This window comes from Podarcis liolepis (genome assembly GCF_965112155.1).
Source record: "Podarcis liolepis genome assembly, chromosome: 3".
Lineage (NCBI taxonomy): Eukaryota > Metazoa > Chordata > Lepidosauria > Squamata > Lacertidae > Podarcis > Podarcis liolepis.
Window position 1 is genome coordinate 21721795 of NC_139557.1, and position 18893 is coordinate 21740687.

The 18893-nt window shown below is 43.4% G+C and overlaps 1 long non-coding RNA gene across 1 annotated transcript; it reads right to left on the bottom strand.

The window, feature by feature from the left end:
- Window positions 1-4137: 4137 nt before the first annotated feature.
- On the bottom strand, window positions 4138-17889 carry LOC310703480. The gene is made up of 4 exons (XR_014524174.1): window positions 17817-17889; window positions 15781-15879; window positions 7578-7733; window positions 4138-4293 (listed from the first exon to the last, which is right to left on the bottom strand). It is a non-coding gene; the product is annotated as an uncharacterized lncRNA (long non-coding RNA).
- Window positions 17890-18893: the final 1004 nt, after the last annotated feature.

An 18893-nucleotide genomic window follows, 5' to 3' on the forward strand; every position in this document is an offset into this window, starting at 1 on the left:
AATCTTTGTCTTAGACTCTGTGAAAGGATTCTGTGGAACTGTAACAACCCTTCATGTGGATTATTGGACTCTATGAACAGACAGGTGGAATAGACACTTATACATGTATGGCCCTTATGCATGAACGGAATATAGAATGAACTGATCCACTGGGTCTTCTGCTTTTTTCGTTGAACTTTATGAGACTTCTGTTGAAATCTACAGTTTGATACAATGAACAGTATACCTTATTTATTCAAAAGTATAGCCGGTTACGTCTTGTGTGTTTATTATTTATTTATAGCTCTGCAGACAACCAGCCAGCCAAGCTATTGGTACCCCTGAGGATGCTGGGGAGCAGAGGGAGAGAGAAGCTAATGGGCTGTATGTTAATTAAATCTGCAAGTCAATAAGAGCAAGTCCCTCCTTGGAAATCAAGGGACCAGTAAGTGGAGTGTGGGTGGAGATGATGTAACATATTTGACTCCAAGTCAGGATCTTACATTTTTGTTTACCATTGTCAGTGCTTTCAACAGGGCCAGATTCAGGTTCTTTGCTGCACCAGCCTGGAAACCAGCCAGTGAAAGCATAATTTTATCTTGCTTCTACTTCCAGACAGGGCCTTAAATGAAGTAATGCAATAAGCACTAGAGTAGAGAATTCATGAATCACGATAATCCGTTTCCCTCTAATATCTGTAACAAAAGGTCCATCACATAACTTCATATCAACCTGAACTATCAACCATTTCAACTGGGATACTCTGGGCTAAGCCCAACCCTTTTACATTGAGGTATCTTTCCTTAGCATCAACACACATGTTATGCTACTGATGTAGTTTGCCTTTATGTGCAAGATGTTTTATTCACATATAGCTAGTGAGACTGGTGCTGGAGGAGACTCTTGAGAGTCCCATGGACTGCAAGAAGATCAAACCTATCCATTCTGAAGGAAATCAGCCCTGAGTGCTCACTGGAAGGACAGATCCTGAAGCTGAGGCTCCAATACTTTGGCCACCTCATTTGAAGAGAAGACTCCCTGGAAAATACCCTGATGTTTGGAAAGATGGAGGGCACAAGGAGAAGGGGACGACAGAGGATGAGATGGTTGGACAGTGTTCTCGAAGCTACCAGCATGAGTTTGACTAAACTGTGGGAGGCAGTGGAAGACAGGAGCGCCTGGCGTGCTCTGGTCCATGGGGTCAATGAAGAGTCGGACACGACTAAACGACTGAACAACAACAACAACAAGTGAGACTGGGACCCAGACACTGGCAATAAGTTTTTTTAATGCTTTATCTCTGTCATAGTCTCAATCCAGATCCAGGGGTGGCAACTGTGGGGGGAGAGAAAATGTTGCATGGTGAAAAGTTTCCTTTCCATTAAAATATTAGGTATGCCCTTCCCCTACCTGATCCAGATTGTGACCAGAGGAGTGGGAATGGTTATAGGCCCAACCAGGGTTCCAATCTGGATTAGTATTCCCCCTACCCCCACCACAAATATTGGCTATTTGTGAAAGAAAAATATTGCACTCAGTGGCAGACCACGTGATTAGTTTGGCCCTTTGCATATCACACTAAAACAAATTTCTGTCCGCATTTCTGGACATGATAGTTTGAAAATCTATTTTACAGCTTTGCCTCCTGAGTAGGAATGGGGAACCCCACTGGCACATATGAAGCTGAATGATGTGATAAAAATGACAGTTCAGTGGTACCTCGGTTTTCGAACGTAATCCGTTCGAGTTCTGGAACATTAAAAAACCGAGGCAGTCTGCAAATTTAATAGAGAAAATTGGAAGAGAAAAAAAACCTCAGTGGAAGCCGTTCAACTTCTGAGGCATGTTTGAAAATGGAAGCATTTACTTCTGGGTTTTTGGCATTGGAAAACCGAAATGTTCGACTTCCGAGACATTCGAAAACCAAGGTACCACTGTACTTTTCTTTCTTTCTTTCTTTCTTTCTTTCTTTCTTTCTTTCTTTCTTTCTTTCTTTCTTTCTTTCTCTCTCTCTCTCTCTCTCTCTCTCTTTCTTTCTTTCTTTCTTTCTTTCTCTCCTTCTTTCTTTCTTTCTCTCCTTCTTTCTTTCTTTCTTTTTCTAGAAATGTCCACCTTATAAACTATGTGCCTTTCTCCTTTTTTTTGCACTTTTGTAAATTACTCCATAGTGATTTACATCTTTAATAAGAAGGGACTGGCTGTGGAAAAATCCATCATATATCACTGGCATAGGTTTCCGTGTTAGCTGGTGCTTATTCATTTCAGTACTTGCTGAAACTATTTGGTATATGGTCAGATGAATTAGTGACCTCTGGCAATCAGGCGTGTCCCATTCTTTGTGAATTCACCAGTTCTCCATTACATGGATATTTATTCGTTCAGGTTCATCCATGGGGAATGCCTGTAGCTCAGCTGTGGAACATCTACACTGCATGCAGAAGGTCCCAGGTTCAGTCCCTGGTGCTCCAGAAAGGAATAGCAGAGAACCCTTTCTGAACACCTGGAGAACCACTGCAAGTCAGGCGGTACTGGGCTAGAGGGATCAATGGTCCAACTTGGCAAAGGGCAGCTTCCTATGTTCCTGTTTATTTAGGTTCATAGCTTGCCCTGTCCCATTGGCTTGAGGTGAGTAATGTCAGGAACGTGCCACTCCAGGGCACAGCAGAAGGGCCAGCCTCGGAAATTGAGCAAGGAGACAACTCTTTAGCCGAGAGCTGTCTGTCTTAGAGAAGACAGCTCGGGGCCCCTTCTTCCCAGGCAAGACACTGTTAGCTCTTGGGGTGAAGGAGAGTTGAAAGGCAGCCAGAGCAAAGCTGGCCGGCCAACAGATGAGTGAAAGACAGAGACAGTGTCCACTGAGAATGGGGAGGGGGAAGGCCAGACTTTCAGTACTAGGAGATTGGAGAGGCTCAGAGAGTTGATGAAGAGGGGAAAGAGAAAGGCACGGTTTTGGCGCCCTTCCTGTTGGGGGAAGGATTCTGAATCAGACTGAGCAACTCCTTTGCTGAGAGATGGTAGGAAGCTCTGCTGTGGATGTATTTGTTTCTTTGTAAATAAACTTACATAAAGCTGACGGAGACTCATTGCTGCTTATCAGACTGGTTGCATGCCAGAGATCATTGTTGTTGTTTAGTCATTTAGTCGTGTCTGACTCTTCGTGACCCCATGGACCAGAGCACACCAGGCACTCCTGTCTTTCACTGCCTCCTGCAGTTTGGTCAGACTCATGTTGGTAGCTTCGAGAACACTGTCCATCAGGGTCTTTTCTAGGGAGTCTTCTCTTCTCATGAGGTGGCCAAAATATTGGAGCCTCAGCTTCAGGATCTGTCCTGTGAAAACTCCAGCATAAGTCCTTTGGGGAGTGTGGCTGAATTCTCTTCTGAACCCTTTTTCTTTTTTTGTGGGGCAACTATATCCCCATACCCATCCTATTGCCCCACCTCAGTCAAACTCGCCCTGAGCAAAATCGACATTCCTCTACTTGGCAAAATCTTCAGGACATTTCCTCCTGCTTGCTTTCCTGAATGTTACATTCCAGAATTGCCAATCACTTAAATCATATGGATCTCAGCATATTAGCTTTGGCAAAAATAGACCCCTGACATGCTGAAGAATAAGAATTCACACCTTCCCTGCATGGCTTCCCTCCTCTTTCCTTCCTTTCTTTTTCTACGTGGAAGGTTCTCACTTTGCTGGTAGTTTCAGAATAATTGCTTTTTCGCAAAGGGGGAAAGTTTCGAGTTGCTGATTGGCAACATAACCGATGCATCATTGTCAAGCTGGGAAGCAAGTTATGAAATTTTACTTGTGTTGACGTGTTGTCTAAAAGTGATATAGAGGGGAATATTTCCGAGCCAATGTAGTGAAGGTGTAAGTTTAAACTGAAGATTGCAGCATTATTATTACTAATTTTTGCTCATAGAATAAGTTCTACTATTGGAAAACACTGCCTGCCCACCCACTCTGTCTCATCAAAGACCTCATCCAGTAAAAACAAGCATTCATCAGTATACACCAAGGAAAAGAGGCAAAGTATTTTTAATGACATTTTTTTGCAGGTGTAGGAAATCATACCTCCTCATTTTATATGCAATTTCTCGTTTTGACAAGAACTAAATGTTCCTCTCATCAGCAATGTAGAGGGTCCCATGCCCCCCTCTTAGGTTAATTGTTTTCTACGGCAGCAGCCTTTAACTTTGTCAACTTTTCCGCTGCTAATCCCCCTTTCCATCATAGGAGAGTGCATTCCACCTTCTGTGTGGCCTGTCCTGTTTTCAGATTTGCTTTCTGGTGGCCTCCTTCCTAACCAGATGCCTGTTCAAGCAAGAGGCAAGGGAGAAAATTACTGCATTCTATTGCATGTATACCCTAGTTTGCTTTGTGCTGGAGTGATGTTTTCTATCATTAAGCTTTATTTACACCACATATATGGGAAGGACAATACCTAAGCATACTCTCCAACATTTCTCTGATGAAAATAGGGACGTCCTATTCAATCACAATCATAATCATAACCATAATATTGATATAACAACAACAACAACACAATAATTTCCCCAGCCACTCTGGACAGCTCCCAACAGAATATTAAAAACATGATAAAACATCAAACATTAAAATCTTCCCTAAACAGGGATGTCTTCTAAAAGTCAGATAGTTGTTTATTTCCTTGACATCTGATGGGAGGGCGTTCCACAGGGTGGACACCACTACCGAGAAGACCCTCTGCCTGGTTCCCTGCAACCTCGCAGTGAGGGAACTGCCAGAAGGCCCTCGGAGCTGAATGATGGGGGTGGAAACGCTCCTTCCTGTATTCTGGCCTGAGGCCATTTAGCGTTTTAAACACTTTGAATTGTGCTTGGAAACATACTGGGAGGCAATGTAGGTCTTTCAGGACCAGTGTTATATGGTCTTGGTGGCCACTGCCAGTCACCAGTCTAGCTGCCGCATTCTGGATTAGTTGTAGTTTCCCAGTCACCTTCAAAGGCATCTGACTGGATTGCCTCAGCCACTATAGTCACATATATAAAAACATAACAAAACATTAAACATTAAAAAAAATCTTCCCTATGCTTTAAGATGTCTTCGGAAATTTGTGTCGTAACTTATCTCCTTGACTCAGGGGTCGCATAACTCCATACCCTCCAACATTTTTCTGATGAAAATAGGGACATCCTAAGGAAAATAGGACATTGTGTGATCAAATCAGAAACTGGGGCAGTTTCTGTAAATATGGGACTGTCCCTCATAAATAGGGACACTTGGAGTGTCTGAGGTGAGTGAAAGGGTATCTGCTCCACATACAGGAAGTGCTAGGTTCAATTGCCAGGATCTCCGGGAAAGGATAGCAGAGAGCCTTGGCTGAAACCATGGAAAGTTATTGCCAGTCAGTGTTGACAATACGGGGCTACATGGACCAATGGTCTGACTCAAGGCAGATTTCTATGTTCCTGGCACTGTGGGTTAAACCACAGAGCCTAGGACTTGCCGATCAGAAGGCTGGCGGTTCGAATCCCTGCGACGGGGTGAGCTCCCGTTGCTCGGTCCCAGCTCCTGCCCACCTAACAGTTCCAAAGCACGTCAAAGTGCATTGAGATAAATAGGTGGGAAGGTAAACGGTGTTTCCATGCACTGCTCTGGTTCACCAGAAGTGGCTTAGTCATGCTGGCCACATGACCCGGAAGCTGTACGCTGGCTCCCTTGGCCAATAAAGCGAGATGAGTGCTGCAACCCCAGAGTCGGCCACAACTGGACCTAATGGTCAGGGGTCCCTTTACCTTTACCTTATGATACAAAAAAATCCCATTTTCAGACTTTGGAGAGGTTTTTTTTAAAAAAAATATGTTGTAGGGCAGTCAAAAATCCCTAAACAATTCTGATGCACTTGTAAATGAGTGAATCACTGAGGACCAAGCACATGAGGATGAAGGAGAATTACTTTTGGTTCATGTGAACCAAGCTGTTTTTCAATTCCTGGATTAATGCATGAATTGGACACTGTTCTCAATGGCACTATGCACATCTCTGGATTTTGCGATGCAACTCCATTAAAAAAAATATGTACAAAAATGCACATATTTGGCAAGAACAACATTCACAAAAAATGTTTATTTGGGGGAAATGAACAGAAAAGCATACGAAATGGCATATTTTAGGGAGATAATAAGTGTAAAATGTGTGCTTTGGGGGAAAGTTTATAGCAAAATTCATATCTTCTGTTGGAAATGTGTACAATTTAAATGCAATTTTTGGACAGTATATATTTTTTTGTTTTTTAAAAAACTTCATGAGCACATGCAAAACTTACTTGGACTACAAAGAGGTTGATCCATCTATCCTTGGCCAAATGTCTTACAGAAAAATAGCTACATATACATACCTCATTTCCCCAATCTTAAACCCATTTCCCTGCATTCCTACATCAGTTTTAAGTTTTTTTAAAAAAATCCTCATTAAAATCCATCATCACTTTAGCGTGACATACTCCTAATATGCACATGTTTGTGTGCAATTTTGCCTAATATACCCACATTCGCAAGCCACCATTCCCAATTTAGTGAAAGTCCAATTCTATCACTTTAACCAGCTTTAATTTTAATTGTATTGTATACCTTATTCACAGCTTAGAGACAATTCTAATTAAGCAGTATCTCAATTGCCCAAATAAATAAATGATACATTTTGTATGTTGTTTTTATGATCTTATGTATTTTTACACACAATTTACCTTAGTGTGTGCATTTCTGTACATACTACTCAGCTGGAGAACGACATTGCAAAATTCGGGGAACTGAAAATTTCAAAGGATGCCTGTGTTTCAGTTCATATATTTTTATTTTTATTTTGAAAGTGTGAATTAGGTAGATTCATGTTTAAATGTGCACTGAGCTGAATTTCTTACAATATACTGCAATATTATGTTCTTTACTACATATACATTGGGGATGCAGGTGGCACTGTGGTCTAAACCACTGAGCCTCTTGGGCTTGCTGATCAAGGGGTTGGCGGTTCGGCGGTGATGGGGTGAGCTGCCATTGCTCGGTCCCAGCTCCTGTCAACCCAGCAGTTCAAAAGCACGCCAAAAAGTGCAAGCAGATTAATAGGTACCGCTCCGGTGGGAAGGTAAACGGCATTTCCATGCGCTTCTCTGGTTTCAGTGTTCCGTTGTGCCAGAAGCGGCTTAGTCATGCTGGCCACCTGACCCAGAAAAACTGTCTGCGGACAAATGTTGGCTCCCTCAGCCAGTAAAGCGAGATGAGTGCCGCAACTCCGGAGTTGTTCACGACTGGACTTAACTGTCAGGGGTCCCTTTACCTTTACCTATACATTATAAACAATTCCTCTAAAGAATTTACGATTGAGGCAACCCGTGTAGAGTATGTAAATGTAGGCTGAATTGTGAACCAGGATGTGTGATGGTGCAGCCGTCACTGCTTCTTCACCCCTAAAAAAATATTTCTGGCAATGGAATATGGTCGTTTTGTTTTTTTGGCTATTTTTAAAGGAAACCTCGGGGTTTAAAAAGCAAAGGCTTAATAAGTCTTCAAGTTTTAGCACTATATAAAAGGAAAGGTTTTACATCTCTATTAAACAGTCACAGTTTAGTTTGGAGGGGGAAAGTCTGTTCCTCCAGGCTGACTTTTCACTCGCAAAGGTGTGGCTGGCTTTTGGTCTCCTGGTTTTAATCTCTTCATCCGTTCCACCTGTTTTGTTTGCATTGCCACCAAGATACACAAAATGTTGGACCTTTCCGTCTTCAATTACAAGAAAGAAAAGAAAAGAAAGAAAGAGCAGTTGTTGGCGCTTCTTGAGATTTGATCTTTCTTATGCCTGCAGAGTTTATTTTTTTTCTTCCTCCCAGTGTTGATTCTCAACTTTATTAACTGTGCACCTCCAAGATAATTTGTTTTGGCTTGCGCATCTCTGCGGAAATGGGACAGCAAACTTATGTCATCTGTAAGCTCAACGTCTCCTCATTAAAGAGGAGATTCCTGTGGGGTCCCACCCCACCCATCTTGCAGTGTTATACAAGTTGCTATCGTAAACCCAAACCATTTCCCCTAGATTTGAAGCTGTAGAGCTTAGTAGTGAATCCCAGTAGAGAAGCCAAGGTTTATCGGAAAATGATGTTATCCTGGAACAAATAGATTTAGAGGTCACTTCCGAGTCCCAAAATAAAAGCTGTTACCTTGATGACAGACTTCCCTCCCTTGCTTCAAATGTGCTGAGGGTTTCAGTCCAATTCCTATTGGACAGGTGTCCAGCAGACGAAGGTCACCAGCTGGAAAAGACTACACTTTCCCTATAAAAGTAGGTGGTTATTGCTAGCACAGCATAAAAAAGGCTGCTATAAAGTCCTCCTAGTTACCACAGCAGCTGTTATACAAACTCTGAATTCTGTTTGTTAAAAGAAAATTGTGCCCAGATGCTTGTGGTAAAAGTTTATGGCCTGTATTCTGCCTCCTGCCTCCAACTCCCATAGATTTCAATAGAAATGATGTAGATCCTTTTAAAATCCATTTTCTCAGCCCCTGGAGTGAAACAGGGAAGGCACAAGAATATATTCTGAGGAGGCACAAGGTGATAATGGGTATCTGCAATGTGCCAAATCCAAAGCAAGATGCTCTTGTGCATTTATTGGGCCATTAAGGGTTACAGTCCTGACAGTAAACTTTTAGGTTATATAGATTTAGGTACTCGGAACAGAAATAAACATGAATGTTACAGGCTTGTAACAAGAGTTTCTTCAAGGCTTTCGTTTACTGTAAGAGTTCAATGGCAGTGTCGCGGAAGAAGAAGAAGAAGAAGAAGAAGAAGAAGAAGAAGAAGAAGAAGAAGAAGAAGAAGAACTAGAAAGACTCCACAGAAGCAACCCCTCTGTGCTGCAAATTCTAGGATTATTCATATTTTTCTTAGAAGCATTCACACATTACGATCAGTTGAGCTGTATGCTTGTACAGTTATTCGACTATGTAATGTTCAATGAGTGTACAATCTGTATACTATGTACACAGATAGTTGAACTGTATGTTTGTGTAATGTCCAATGAGTGTACGAACCATGTGCTTGTGTACACAAAAGTTGAGCTGTACAAATTGGCAAGTGCGTGCTCTGTTACGCAACCACTTGTGGAAGCAGCTTGTGCCTGTGTTCAGTGTTACAGTGGTACCTCAGGTTACATACGCTTCAGGTTACATACGCTTCAGGTTACAGGCTCCACTAACCTAGAAATAGTGCTTCAGGTTAAGAACTTTGCTTCAGGATAAGAACAGAAATCGTGCTCCGGCAGCATGGCAGCAGCAGGAGGCCCCATTAGCTAAAGTGGTGCTTCAGGTTAAGAACAGTTTCAGGTTAAGTATGGACCTCTGGAACAAATTAAGTACTTAATCCGAGGTACCACTGTATTCACGAGCAAACGTTTTGCTAATTCCCATTTTCGCAATCCTGGAAATGCTTGTGAAAAAGTGCGCCTTCTTGAGTCATCCGATACATTTTGAGTGAAAGAAAGAGCATGAGAAGGTTTTCTGATCAACAGGGCATTTGTGTGAAGACCCTGACTTATATGTTCTTTGAAGAACATGGTGGAATGGTGTGGTGACAGCGGCCTGGTCATCCCCTGTATAAGCATTATCTCTAAAAATATACGATCTGGGACTTGCTTGCCTTAAAAATAAAAATAGAACTCTGTCTGCAATCCTGTGCATACTCAGCAGGGAGTAAGTCCTATTGAACTCAGTCCTACACATATTTATGATGGAGGGAGCCCATTGAGCACAATGGAATTTGCTTTTGAGTAGCCATGTTTCAGACAGAATTGCACCGTTAATTACCCACTTTTCTGTTACAAAATTAGAATTAGTTTGATCCCCCCTGTCATTGGCTCTGGCTTCATCTACTGTTGGCCTCCTAACCTTCTGCGCCATCAGTACCAGTAGTCACCAGCCTCCACAGGGATGCAGGTGGCACTGTGGTCTAAACCCCTGAGCCTCTTGGGCATGCCAATCAGAAGGTCAGCAGTTCGAATCCCCGGGACAGGGTGAGCTCCCATTGCTGTCCTAGCTGCCAACCTAGCAGTTTGAAAGCATGCCAGTGCAAGTAGATAAATAGGTACCTATGCAATGAGAAAGTAAACGGCATTTCTGTGTGCTCTGGTTTCCGTCACGGTGTTCCATTGTGCCAGAAGCGGTTTAGTCATGCTGGCCACATGACCCGGAAAGCTGTCTGTGGACAAACGCCGGCTCCCTCGGCCTGAAAGCAAGATGAGCGCCGCAACCCCATAGTTGCCTTTGACTGGACTAAACCATTCAGGGGTCCTTTACCTTTTACCTTTTACTCGTTGGAACCTATACAGTGGTACCTCGGGTTAAGAACTTAATTCGTTCTGGAGGTCCGTTCTTAACCTGAAACTGTTCTTAACCTGAAGCACCACTTTATCTAATGGGGCCTCCTGCTGCCGCTGCACTGCTGCTGCACGATTTCTGTTCTCATCCTGAAGCAAAGTTCTTAACTCAAGGTAATATTTCTGGGTTAGCGGAGTGTGTAACCTGAAGCGTATGTAACCTGAAGTGTATGTAACCCAAGGTATCACTGTACTGGGTTTCCGCCATTGGCAATGAATGCCACTGTCTCAAAATCACTCAATACTCCCAGCTGCCAACACGTCTATCCTATCTGAACTGAGTGTAACTATTATCACAGCAACCCACAAATGGTCCTTTCATGACCCCACACCCTCTGATCTCTTGAAGCTTTTCAGTGAATCCATTTGGATCCCTCTCATTCTGATCCGAGGCTGCTCTCTCAGTGACTTGGGACTGTTTGGCTTCCTCTGCAAAACCAGTTTGTGCTGCAGTTGAACCCAGCTGTTCAATAAGCCTCTCTGTCCCTTTCCCCATTTTTGTGTCGTGTGTAAATCTGTGGCCAGTGACAGTCTTGGTATATGTAAGCTGCTCTAGGAGCCTTTTGGCTGAAGTGCAGGTTACAAAATGCTACGACTAAAACGGTATCCTACGATAGATCAAAAGTTTAAAGGGATTGTTGAGCAGCCTTTAAGTGTTGGCTGCATCCCACCAGCTACTTAATGGGAAGTTCTTGTGCTTTAAACAACTTAGGGCTGTGGCTATCAGGGGCTCTAAGATATCTTAAGTGGCTTAGGGCACCTGTGGATTGCCTTGTTGTAAATCACTTATTATTGTATTGCGGCAAAAATGTATTATGAGATTGCTTGCCTCCGTCCAACTAATTATACAGTGGTGCCTCGCAAGACGAAATTAATTCGTTCCGCAAGTTTTTTCTTCTTGCGGGTTTTTCTTCTTGCGAAGCACGGTTTCCCATAGGAATGCATTGAAAATCAATTAATGCGTTCCTAGGGAAACCGCTTGCCAGGCTGGCGGTGCGGAGAAGGGCTTTTCTCCGCACCGCAAGCCTTCAGGACAGGTACGGGAACAGAGGGGAAGGGGCGCAGCGCTTTCCCTCTGTTCCCGGGGCTTGCGTGGGAGGAGGGTTTTTCCTCCCCACCGCCAACATTCAGAACAGCATTCTGAATGTTGGCGGTGGGAAGGAAAACCCTCCTCCCACCCCAAGTCTTCAGGAAAGCCATCCGATGCCGGGCGGCGGGAGAAGGCTTTCCCCCTCCGCCGCCCGGCATCGGAGCTTCGTCCCGATGCCGCGCGGCGGGGGGAGACGTTCCCCCTCCGCCGCCCGGCATCGGGAGACGTTCCCCCTCCGCCGCCCGGCATCGGGGCTTCGTCCCGGTGCCGCGCGGCGGCGGGAGGCTTTCCCCCTCCGCCGCCCGGCATCGGGGCTTCGTCCCGATGCCGCGCGGCGGCGGGAGGCTTTCCCCCTCCGCCGCCCGGCATCGGGGCTTCGTCCCGATGCCGCGCGGCGGCGGGAGACGTTCCCCCTCCGCCGCCCGGCATCGGGGCTTCGTTCCGAAGCCGGCGGCGGGAGGAGGTCCGAGGACAGTGGGGAAGACGCGCTGCGCTTCCCCGCTGTCCCTGAGATTTCCCTATGGGCTGTCGTCTTGCGAAGCAAGCCCATAGGGAAATTCGTTTTGCGAAGCGCCTCCAAAACGGAAAACCCTTTCGTCTAGCGGGTTTTCCGTCTTGCGAGGCGTTCGTCTTGCGGGGTACCACTGTATATGAGATCCCGGGGGTGGGGGGAATGTTGCTAAGATTCCAGTACTTCTCCCTGCAAGATCTAGCAGCTTGATTTATATTATTATGATGATTAATTCTTGCTGCGTTAGCTTCTCCCAGTTAGTTTCTCCAAGGAAAGAACGAACAGCAATTCTGAATAATGGCTATTTGTGTAACAGTTAGAAAAGCTGCTTTACATTTGACTTCCATCCAACATATTTCTTGGGATCTTATTTCTCCCATCCCCCCCCATTCCATCCCAAAGATCAATGTTTTCCAAGCTATCAAAATCAATTCCAGCTGAAAAGTTGCTAGGTCTCATGTTGTTAGTATTATGAATCAGTGGACCTTCTGTCTCTATTGTCATTGAAGGGGGAAAAGATGGATTTTCTCCAGAACGGAGACCGCAAACCAGAAGCGAGTATGTATGAATCACTGTGGTTTACACTCACTTAGGAATTAAATTATTTCTAGTTCTTTCAGTGTTAGCAAATCAGCAGCTTGCTTCTCAGCCTTCCATCCACTAGTAACTCCTTGATTGGAACCAGCTAAGCCTAGTACAAAACCCCACCGGGAGAGTCCTGTGTTGCAGATAAACAACTTTACAGCAATTTTCCCTCTGACCTTTCTGTATGTTTCACCACAGTTTCAGACTGGGGTAATATCCCTTGGAAGATAAGTATTTCCTTCTCTCTCTCTCTCTCTCTCTCTCTCTCTCTCTCTCTCTCTCTCTCTCTGGGTTAGCTGTTTGGAAATACTGTACACTTCAGAATGGAGGAAAAAATAAAAAAATTCCTTCCAGTAGCACCTTAAAGACCAACTAAGTTAGTTCTTGGTATGAGCTTTCGTGTGCATGCACACTTCTTCAGATATCTGTATCTGAAGTATCTGAAGAAGTTCTGAAGTTCTGAAGTTCTGAAGTATCTGAAGAAGTATCTGAAGAAGTGTGCATGCACACGAAAGCTCATACCAAGAACTAACTTAGTTGGTCTTTAAGGTGCTACTGGAAGGAATTTTTTTATTTTGACTATGGCAGACCAACACGGCTACCTATCTGTATTCAGAATGGAGAGTTAGTGAGGAATATTTAAGAAAGTACACAGCTTCTTTTCGAGTCTCACTGAAAATATTATGGTTGAATGGGAAAGAGTATTCAGGATTGTACCATAAACTGGGTCAAGTTGATCTTCATGTCTAAGTAGGCACTTGAACCCTGGTCTCTCACAAGTCCAGGTCTGATGCTCTAGCCACTACAATACAATGACTTAAAAAATAAATATCTAGCTGGCCAGATTGGCTATAGATTTAATAAATAAATAAATTTATTTAATTTTCAGTTTTTGAAATCTACAAACAGTCTTCAAACTACCAAAACAAAAAGAGAATTCCATAAATTGCCATGGACTTCCCTCATCCTCTTTGTGGGTCCTTATGTTAACTTTTTTCCTCCTGCATCTTCTCTATTAATCTACTTCTATTAGATCCCCATTACAACCGTCGTCCAACATTCAACTACAAGTATCATTCCATGATTTCTAAGATAAACTATATATTTCCCCCATTCCTTATTAAAATTTTGGTCTTCCTGTTTCCTAATTCTTCCAGTCATTTTTGCCATTTCAGCATAGTCTATCAATTGAATCTGTCATTCTTCTCTGCATCTTCTTTCCATCTCTGGGCTAGTAGCATCCGGGCAACAGTGGTCACATACATAAATAGTCTCTACTGGTCCATTGGTATTTTAGCACTTAGAAGTCCTATGACAAAAGCTTCAGGGTTTTTTGTGTTTTTTTTTTAAAAGAAAATGTCATTTTAAACATTTTTTTCAGTTTATTATATATCATTTCCCAAAATTCTTTTACTACTTTACAGGTCCACCACATGTGATAAAAGGTGCCTTCTTTTTCCTTATGTTTCCAGCATGCATTTCACCTTGCTTTATACATTTTAGCTAATTTGCTAGGGGTTAAGTACCAGCGATACATCATTTTCAAATAATTTTCTTTCAGAGTATAACATGCTGCAAACTTTAAATCCCAGTTCCGAAACCTCTCCCATGCTGCAAGTTGTATATAATGTGCAAAGTCCCTCGCCCAGTGTATCATAACTGATTTGAACTCTTCGTCTTTCGTATGCCATTCTAATATTAGTTGATGCATTTTAGAAAGCAATTTAGTCTTTTTTCCTAACATCTCCTTTTCAAATTTTGAGGTTTCATTAAAAAGCCTTTGGCTATGGATTAATAAGGGCAATGGGGTAATGGGAAGTTTCCATTTCCCCCAGTTTTTCTCTTAAAGCTGTCAATTTTTTGCAGTTTTGGCACCAACCTCATTCAGTATGACAAAAAGGTAAAGGACCCCTGGATGGTTAAGTCAAAGATGACTATGGGGTGCAGCATTCATCTTGCTTTCAGGCCAAGGGAGCGGGCGTTTGTCCACAGACAGCTTTCCAGGTCATGTGGCCAGCATGACTAAACCGCTTCTGGTGCAACGGGACACCGTGACGGAAACCACAGCACAGGGAAACGCTGTTTACCTTCCCACTGCAGCGGTACCTATTTATCTACTTGCACAGGTGTGCTTTCGAACTGCTAGGTTGGCAGGAGCTGGGACAGAGCAATGGGAGCTCACCCTGTCACAGGGATTCGAACTGCTGACCTTGTGATTGGCAAGCCGAAGAGGCTCAGTGGTTTAGACCACAGTGCCACCCACGAGTAGGACGAGATGTGGTGGTGACAAGGGGTTTCATGCAACTATAGAAAGTTTATGGATATCTAGACATGTTTTTTCCGCTATCAAATTGGAAGTTGGCAAACAGGTAACTCATGCCTAATAGTTATTAAATCCTATTATACCCTGAATACAGGCAAGGGTGAACTTACTGTGTGAATGGGGTGGGGGATGGGAGTGGATGTGGATGTGGGACCCAGAAGAAGAAGAAGAAGAGGAGGAGGAGCTTGGATTTGATATCCTGCTTTATCACTACCCGAAGGAGTCTCAAAGCGGCTAACATTCTCCTTTCTCTTCCTCCCCCACAACAAACACTCTGTGAGGTGAGTGGGCCTGAGAGACTTCAAAGAAGTGTGACTAGCCCAAGGTCACCCAGCAGCTGGATGTGGAGGAGCGGGGATGAGAACCTGGTTCACCAGATCACGAGTCCACTGCTCTTAACCACTACACCACACTGGCTCCCGTGGTCCCTTCCAGCTCTACAATTTGGATTCTATGATCAAAAGAATATTCCAACATTGCATGAACTGTGTGTGTGCGTCTCTGTGTGAGATATTTCACTGGTCCATTGAAGCAGGGTCTCCTAGTGGCTAAAACATCTGACCACTCATTAGGTGGACTAAGGCAGCTGCCTTGGACTGTAGAATCCCACTTGCCCACCCCTGGCTCTGCCAGAGAAGCAAGGAAAAGTGGCGATGGCTTCCGGCGAGACGCGAACCTGGTTCACCAGATTATGAGTCTACCGCTCTTAACCACTACACCACACTGGCTCTCTCCAAGAGCTGTCACACATGGATCTGCCTATGGGTATGGGTGAATCCTTGAATATTATACTCAGTCATTTGTGGGAGGGAGGGGAGAGAGCCGCTTTGGAATTGGTTCTGTATATTGTGTAAAATTGGATGTGTTGATTTCACACTAGCTGCCATACTCACTTTTCAGTATAACCTGGAGTAGCTGAGGAGTTCAAGCAGTTGTTGTAAGGAAGTCGAAGATCTTGTCATCTCATTCAGCAAAGTTATTAACTTACTGCCCTTTGGGAGGGAAAGAGGTGGGGGTTATGAACACTAAAGCAGGCCTATTTTTAGAGAGAGATCCCTCCTGACTTCAATAAATCATACTCTAGTTTAATTACAAGTCCATTACCAGGAGGCCACAGCGCTGTGGAAGTTAATTGTTCAGTAATAAATAAAGAGAGCTTGCGTTCCTCTTGCCCCTACTTTTGACAGTGTCTGAAGAAAAACAAAATGGTTCTTTGGGACACTTTCTCTGTTGCCCGTGTTTGGTTTTTAGTGTGCTTTGTTTTAGACCTGGAAGGGGTGGGGTGGGGTTGGGGGGGTGTAGGAGAAGAGAAATGGTTAACTCATCAGGCTCCCTCTCAGGTGAACATCACAGTTGGTGGTGGGATGAATGGACCAGCCGGGCCCCATCTGATGGCGAAGGCAAACAGCTGCAAAATGTACAACCCTGCAAAACAGTGGATGGGTAGCTAATGGCTCCTTCTTGTGAAGTTATGGTGCGATGACACGTCAACCTTGACGTTGCTTGTGCTTTCCTGTCCATCTGGAGTTCCTGATATACTGGGGTGGTAGGGAGAGGAGAAGATTGGTGTAGTGTCATAATCAAAATGCTTCTTTATTTTTAGATCAGTGTTTCCCAATCCGGGGGCCCTGGGATATTCCAAGGGTGGCACAGGTGAAAAATCACGTAAATGGGGGGGGGCACAGCCATTTTATGATTGGGATAATATCAACTGGATTTTGCTTCCAAATTCTGTTTAGAACTATAGTGAAGAACTGGTATCCTTTTAGCACTGCCTAAGAATACACCTCCTTTCCCAGGATTTTGGGAGAAATGGGCTTGGTAAGACCATCTGTAATCGATTAGGTCCATCTGTTTTACTGGTATGGTGTGATTTTTAATTATAATTTTAATGATATATTGAATTGTATTGCTTTATTCTATATGTTGTAAACCACCCACGGGTCTTAACTGATAAAGAGTGGCTTAGAGATGGTGTTAATAATAGTAATAATAATAATAATAATAATGCCATTAATAATAAAAAAGTTGACTGGGTTTATATCACGTTTTCATTAGTAATGTTGCCAACAGGTCATATGTGGGCATAAACCTGGTGTAGTCAGACATGATTCATCCTACGACCTCTAGACTAATCAATTGGAGGGAGGTTTCTAATATCTGACATGATCATGTCTCCCACTGCTCACATATTTATGAAGTCATCCTAGGTGGGAAGATATTTTGTTCTCTGCTAAATCTGACAGGGAATTGCCAGGTATACTTACTCTAAAACTAAGGCATCATCTAAAAATCTCTCCCCATCTCACACTTTTCCATGTGAGTCATTGAGTAAGGCAGATAGTTAAGTTGGAGTTAGAGTGGTGCTTCATTTCTGAAAGTACACTTTCTAGACTTGTGGTGATGATGATGACAATGATGACGACGACGACAACAACAACAACAACACCACAACAAAACAGCAAACCTTAAAAACTTCCATAAACAGGGCTGCCTTCAGATGTCTTCTAAAAGTCAGATAGTTGTTTATTTTCTGGACATCTGATGGGAGGGCATTCCACAGGGTGGGTGCCACTACCGAGAAGGCCCTCTGCCTGGTTCCCTGTAACCTTGCTTCTCACAGTGAGGGAACCGCCAGAAGGCTCTCAGAGCTGGACCTCAGTGTCCGGGCTGAACGATGGGGGTGGAGATGCTCCTTCAGGTATACTGGGCCGAGGCCATTTAAGGCTTTAAAGGTCAGCACCAACACTTTGAATTGTGTTCAGAAGCGTACTGGGCTTGTACAAGCAAGATGGAACTTGCTTCCACACAGTCTGGAGTATGAAATCCTAACACGTTTTGACAAGGCAAAGATAAACAGAATTGTACATTTCCCAAAAGGCTGAGCTTCAAAACCTGTACCTCAAATATACTGAGTAATATTATTTACCAGCATAAGCCCTCTGGTCAATAAGGGTTGGGTCACAGCTGCAAAGTGTCAAGCAGTATGCTGAATATTCATACGATACGATATACAATATGATACGATATATCTTTATTGTCATTGTCCCATGCAGGACAATGAAATTGAAAAACTACATAAAACTACATAAAAACTACATAAAACTACCACAAAACTACATAAAAACTACATAAAACTACTACAAAACTACATAAAACATTCAAAAACCCCTAAAAACTTTAAAACCCTATTTTAAAATACACTATACTGTAGAAACCCCTTATGCTGCATTTAGAAACAGAAATGCATTTGCATAGAAACTGTTTCTCAGGCGGCTAGTCCTGGCCTTTATAACCCTATACCTTCTTCCAGAAGGCAGAAGCTGAAAGAGATCATTGCGTACTATCCTGTGCTATCTCTGCTGCTTTCTTATGGCACCTGGCAGCATAGATTTGATCCAAGGTGGGAAGAGTGCACCCAGTTATTCTCTCTGCAGTCTTTACAACCCTGGATAGCATTTTTTTTTTCCCTGGCTGTGCAGCTCCCAAACCACACACACAGACCATAAGTTAGTACGCTCTCCACAGTGCAATGGTAAAATGCCATCAACAGGTCCTTTGAGAGATTGTTTTTCCAGAGGATATAAACCCCCTCCAGCCATTCAAGCCCCATACAATGAGGGGGAGAGCAGGGATGAGACTCCTCTCTCTCCTGCCAAGTTCCTGTTGCCAGCTTCATTGCTTTCCACATGTTGGGAATAGAACTTCTGCAACAGAGATTCTTTTGAACTTCTGTAGGCTTCCCATTCAGTCTAGAACCCAGGAAGATCATGAATCTAAATCTCACAGGGAGCCTAGAAGAGTACATTAGGGTCCCCCGTGGAAGCAGTTCCCTTCCCAACACGTGGAAAGTAATGGTGACCCTGTGTCCAAGAGGAGAACATCCGAAGATGGCTATATTTGAATGATTATCTTTTTTAAAAAAAGATATTTATTAAAGTTTCAACATATTACAAAGATAAGAGAAAAAAGAAAGAAAAATTTTAAAAACTAGAAAATAAAAATA